Raw genomic sequence first — 6,600 nt, 5'->3', positions numbered from 1 at the left:
CCAGTAATGCTTCTGCTTATCTCTGTATGTGCCCAGTAATGCTTCTGCTTATCTCTGTATGTGGCCAGTAATGCTTCTGCTTTTTCACCGTTTTTATCGTGCTTGTAAGTTGTTTACCCTGTTGCTGATCATTTCTAATTTACGGGGGTGGATCTATAGGTTAACAACCTATTATTACCAGGCTGGGACGGTCGAGTTTTTATGGACCGCTAAGAAATAAAAGTCAACCCACCTCGATGGGAATCGAACCGGGGCCACTTGACTCATTAACTCCCTCATCAACAATGGCCAGACGTGCTTCTAAGCTTTCCGAAAAATCAACTAACCTTTCAATGTCCGGCGAGTGTAAACGACAGCTAAGACGTGAATGCCTAAGCAACTTGCACCTTACTCCTGACCTTATTTTTAAAGTTAGCGTCTGAATAAATTTTTCCTTATAGTTCAATACATGTACATATCACTGAACAACTTCAATTTTTAAAACTTATGGAAGAGCTCTTCAAAAATATAGAAAATTCTGGGTTTCGTCGAGTATGTGTCAATCATCACTCTGTCCTTTCAAAAAAAATTCGAGGGAAGATACATGATATTATTTGAATTTAAAATATTAAAATTTATAGTAGATGGTTGACTGAAGGCGAGTCGTTGAATCAATAAATTTTGGTTTTTTTCTTTTCTCACTTTTTACAAGAATAATTTTTGTTGCTATGTACATTTTTAAATTTTTCATATTTTTTTAATTAATTAATATTTTTTGTGAGCTAACTTTCATTTTCTTTTTTAAACCCTCTATCCAATCAGAGAAATGTAGGACTGATACATGACCCTGTCGTAGGTTCGTTTTTGTTTATTTATTTTCTTCTTTAATAAAATATTTATTATTTGGATAGGTATTAAATTTCAACTGTGTTTGGAGGTACAAAGAAGTATCCTAAATTGTTTTTCAGCTTGCTTGGAGAACTTTTACATTTCTGAAAACTCAAAAATCTCCCTTTCTGCGAAAATAAACGAATATAAGTTTCAAATAAATATAAAGAAGAACAAAATAATGTTAAAGAAAATAGAAACACATCAGTAGAAAATCCATTTCACATGGGCTCTGCTCACGGCATTTTGAGATAAAGAGAGTGTTTCCACGTGGTTTAGAACCAAAGCAATAAATCTCATTATTGTTGTTATCTTGAAATTGATTTTTACACACAATCCTTTTAAAGTAATGTCATGGATAATGGAAGAACACAATTTATCTTTTCTTAATGAGTCCAAGAACTTTGAGTAATCCAAGAACAAAATATTTTCAAACTGATACGCAATACGTGAATTGAAACCAAATTTTTAAATTTTTGAACCACCTTAGAAATGAAAAATGTTGTTTTTGTTTTCGATAACATTTTAAACATGGTTTTTAGGCGGGCTAGATCTACATTTAAAACAAGTGTTGGCGTATGAAAATATTTAAGGCTAGTTAATTAGTAATTTAAAGAATTTTTAAATTTAATAGTTTATTAGAGTGCTACCAACGGGTAGTTTCTCTACACGCCTGTATCACTCCATTATAAACTTACAGTGAATTTACTTGATGTATTGTTATGTAGAGTTGTAAATCTCAATAAATATTTTTTTTTTAAATTTAATAGTTTTTAAAACTACTTAAATCTAATTTTTAAAAGTTAATTTTTTTTTTTTTACTTTTTGTGTTCATCTTTTCATCGAAATTATATTTAATATAATATATATTAAAATAAATATTTTGGTTAGAAAAAACACGTCAATATAATTTTTCACAATCCAGATAAGATGGAAAAAAGAGCAACTTTATGGTGTTTGATTTTTTTTAACTCTCAGAATCCTTTGGCTTAAAGAGCTGGGATATGGGATATGGGTCGATTTCGTATTCTCTAAAGAATCATCAAAATAAATTTTGATCTAAATCAGTGGGAAAACATTGTTAGAAACTAAACAATGTGCAGTTCACTCTGGGCAAATATTTGAAACGACACACAAACATCATGAAAATTAATTAATAAAATCGTTATGAAAATGTTGAAAACATAATTTTATAAATATTGAAGCTAACATAATATTTTTATGTAATGTCCCCGTGGCTCACCTATCGTCTGCGGACGACTGGCTAGGACCACATAAGTATGTCATATGCATAAGTATGTTAGTATGCAGTGTTTAAGATATTTATTTTAATTATCTTTATTTGTTTTATTTCTTATTTTTTCCTATAAATACGATATGGATGATATATATAGTAAGTAATAAATCACCTTACATTTATAAATTATATAAAAATTATAAATATCTTATATTTATAAATTATATAAGATTTATAAACGAATAGATTGTCTGAAATACGTTATCAGTAAATATTTGCAGGTTTGAATAAAGATATTGAAAGCTAGTATGATTTACGCTCATACGAGTATAAAAATCGTAATTAGTGAGAAAAAATCTGTATTTTAATCTTAAAGAAATAAATTACTTGAGATGACTACGTGAATATTAGTAAATATCCGGGGATTTTTATTTGTGACTTTGAATATCTTGTCACTTTCCAGCCAATCCGTGTACCTCTATAAGCTTGATTTTCAAAATAGGTGTAACCCTTTTGGCCTCCTATTTCTTATGTGTGTGTGACCTATGTGGGCAAGATGGATTATATTTGATATCGAGGCCAATGTATAATTAATTATTCTAAACCGACGATTTGGTATTCCCCATCTCATTAAACTATTCATAACAAAGGTCAACGATTGATTGTCTGTAATCGCATCCCCTTATTTAAACCCAATGAACAAATAAGATAAAACTTTGAACACATAGAATTTATTTTTTATTTGAACAATAAAAGATAATAGGTTATAAATAAGTACTAATGGATATTATAAACTATATTTATCAATCTCTCAATTCACATGTTTGCACATATTTTGACAAATAATTACCATTTACCGGTTTAAGTCAGTCTCGTTTTATTTCTATGGTTAAAATTATTCATACTGTCTAGTTAAATGTAAATTAAACTTAGGATTATTTTATTAAATGTAAATATATAGATGGTTATTATTTAATTTGTTTACCATTAATTGTTTTAGTATATTTATAACTGATAAATAAACTATGGGTTAAAATAAATAATTGAAATTCATATTGCTTATAAGTTGGTTTATAGTATCGTACACAAAAGATTCTGTGCCCAGATGTTTTTCCAATAGATATTTACACGATATGAACTCTACCGTAATAAATTATTGTTCACTTGCTCAGCCTCCACTGACTCACTACCAGTGACGCGGCGAGAGGGATGCGCTGGGATCTTTTGAGCTCTGCTCTACCCCTCACACGTGTGGGATAGAGTGGGCTCAGGGATCCTCAGGTCGATTTTGTAAATATTGTATATTAGAGTGTAAATGTGACTAGAGATTATATTATTTTATCATTATGTTATTTTATTTATTATTTTTTTTATACACATAGTTTGATTATGTTCATTTTCTTTATCCTTCTGTTTGTATATATTTAAGAGAATTTTTTTTTCATTCATTTATTTATTTGTATTCTTATTTTATTTTAGTATGAATGTGATCATTCATCACTATTACCTATTGCCCACAACTGTGTGGCAGATTGTAGTATCTATCAATGAAAAAAATAAAATAAATTATTGTTATTTCTTAACGAAGAAATATTAAATTATATATTGCTATTTTGCTTGAATATGGATACAAATAAAGAAAACTATTTTATTTTGAATTGGACGCACTTCAAAGATAGTAACGTTCTCTACTAGAAACCAACAGACTGTCCCAAAGCTAGCAGGTTTGTCACTAAGTTACCTCGAACTGCATTATTTATATTTTGACGTAATAATAAAATATGGTAATATTTTATAATATATATAAAATATATAATAAAATGAAAAGATTATGGAGGTTTTTTTTTACGATATGTGCTACTATTCAAACAAAGTATATTATATATTATTAGTATAGAAGAATTTTGTTATAACGGTGGTGGAAATTTAAAATATATGCATGATAATTATTGAAACACCCAAAACTTTTTAAATTACCTTATTATCTATTTTTTTGCAATATTTTGGTGTATCATGTATTAATTATTAATTTTATGTTGATAAGCTTATCTTTTATATTTCCTGTCATTTTAATTTTAATTACTTCTGTTTAATGTAATTTAAACAGTAAGTTTCATTAAGTTAGACACATTTGAAATTTCAGTGCCTAGGGTATAAGATGAAAGAAACATTAACTTTGACAATATTTTTAAACATAGGTTCCGTTTCAATACATTTATTCCTTCTCCGAACAAAGTTTCTTGTTCGAAACAACCTTTGAATCAATTAGCTCCAGAAATGAAAATTTCATTTCGGAAAATTCTGCTACTATTCGCCTAAAGCGATTTGAAAATAAAAAATTAAATTCAGTTGGAGACAAGTCAAGAGAATATGATGGATCTGGTATAACTTTAATATTCAGATCTATAAATGCACAATATGTGTCAATTAAAATTTAGAAAATTATGATATTAAATGTGTGATCACAATTCATGAAATTAATTGAAAATTGAATTTCTACCAATTTATATTTAATCCATTATATTTATCCGACTTGAGGTATATATATTTTTCGCTCCTATGTCTTATCTTGGAGCCTAGAGAACTTTTTTTTTTTTTTATAACTAGCAAAATAAGCAAATCCCTAACTTAGCCAAGCAATAAGTCGGGCGACCTTCGATACCTAACTGACCTTTCCGGGTAGTTAATAAGGCATCACAATATCTTCATAAAGAAGGAAAACATCTTTATGAAATAAAAAATATGCATAAATAGTTGACCGTATAATTTATACATAAAAATGATTCTAAGTCGTTTTTGGAAATTATGCATCTAATAAACAAAACCCTTATTGCCAACTAAAACGGGAATAATTATATAACGAAACAATCATTTTAGAATTCAAATAACTAAAAGCTTGTTATTAGAGATAGTCCTATGGTACGTACCACATAAGATAAGAAGACGAACCACATCCTTCAAAAATGCAACCTCATATCGCACCGACGAACGATTGACCAAGCCCAATCCAATTGTGGAGCAAGAGTCTGGATTGTTATGAAACTGTCAAATTTATTCATTTAATTTTTAATTATTGATATGACGAAAACGAAAGATAAGATTATTTCACTGTTTATCATATATTTAAAATTATAATAATCTTTTTTAATTATAGTTCTGTCCTGTCATGTGTTAATTATAGTTTGGTCTCACGTGTGGGTGGTAGGACTTGGTTCCTGATTTCCTAGGAAGAATGTAATATTATTGTATTTTTTTTTTTTTTTTTTTAATGATTTAAGATTTATTTCACTTATTCCTGTCGAACAGATCCGTTACTTAGGACTACATCTCGACAAACGACTGACATGGAATCCTCATACAAGACTAAAAAGACAAGAAACTGCTCGTAGATTCCGACTATTGCAACATTTACTAGACAAACGGTCTAAATTGCCAATCCATTACAAAAGACTGATCTACATGACTATTATAAGGCCTATCTGGACATACAGAGTTGAGCTTTGGGGCTCCACTAAACCATCAAATTCCTTCCGAATCCAATCCTTACAGTCCAAAATCCTTCGTAAAATCCTTAATGCTCCTTACTTTGTCACAAATCAAGTCATCCATCAGGACCTCAATATTCCATATGTTGCCGATTTGGCCAGAACCAGATACCGTTCCTTCCATAATAAAATTCTCAACCACCCAAATCCACTTGTTTCTAACCTGGCTTCTCCTTCATTACCTAATAATCCTCCTAGGCGTCTGAAAAGAAGATGGCCTCGAGATCTTCTCCTCTAGAAATGTTATTGGAGTTCTATCAGTGGGTAGATTCTCCACATGTTTTTATCATGTCACTATGTCACCTACAGCAAATTTACTTGTTGTATATATGTGTATACAGTTGTAAATATCAATAAATAAATTATTAAAAAAAAAAAAAAAAAAAAAAGATTTATTTATTGATAAATATTACAATCTGCCACACAGTTGTGGGCAATAGGTAATAGTGTATTATTGTATTAATAATATTAAGAATGTTATATGTATGGTTGAGTTCAAGATTATTTATTTTATTTACTGTATTGTAATTATTTACCATATTTTATTTTTTTACTATTATTTAAGTCATTATCCACCTATGTTTATTTACGATACGTATGTACTATTTCATTATTATTATCCATTTTAGTGTATAATTGTTCAGTTTATTGTTATTATTTATTTCTATTTTTATTTAATTTTCTACTTTTATTTAATTTGTATATATAGTATGATTTGGAGTGGATAGCTTATTGGTAAGGCACTGTGCTACAAGCTCAAAGGACCCAGGTTCGAACCGGGCTGTGGCAGATAATTATTTTCTGTTATACTATGCCCATGATTATACCCTGAGGCTTCGGGAGCTCTCCAGGTTCCACCCAGTATCATTAAGTGGGTAAAAATCTGGCAGCAGAGCGTGAATCTGAACAAATCACCTCCTTGTACAACCGTTGGTCTAGTTACAGTACTTC

The 6,600-nt window shown here is 29.4% G+C and overlaps 1 long non-coding RNA gene across 1 annotated transcript in view; it reads right to left on the bottom strand.

Moving 5' to 3' along the window:
* Positions 1-6,031, bottom strand: part of LOC136796503 (uncharacterized) — a 46,436-nt gene extending 40,405 nt beyond the window's left edge. The window contains exon 1 of the long non-coding RNA XR_010844221.1: positions 5,032-6,031. This is a non-coding gene — a long non-coding RNA (uncharacterized lncRNA). The remainder of the gene's footprint in view (positions 1-5,031) is intronic.
* Between the last annotated feature and the right edge of the window lie 569 nt (positions 6,032-6,600).

This window comes from Halyomorpha halys, unplaced genomic scaffold, assembly GCF_000696795.3.
Source record: "Halyomorpha halys isolate HHAL.00 unplaced genomic scaffold, Hhal_1.1 Scaffold601.1, whole genome shotgun sequence".
Classification (NCBI taxonomy): Eukaryota; Metazoa; Arthropoda; class Insecta; order Hemiptera; family Pentatomidae; genus Halyomorpha; species Halyomorpha halys.
Note: the sequence above shows the minus strand (reverse complement) of the source record. Positions and strands in the feature narration are given on the sequence as shown.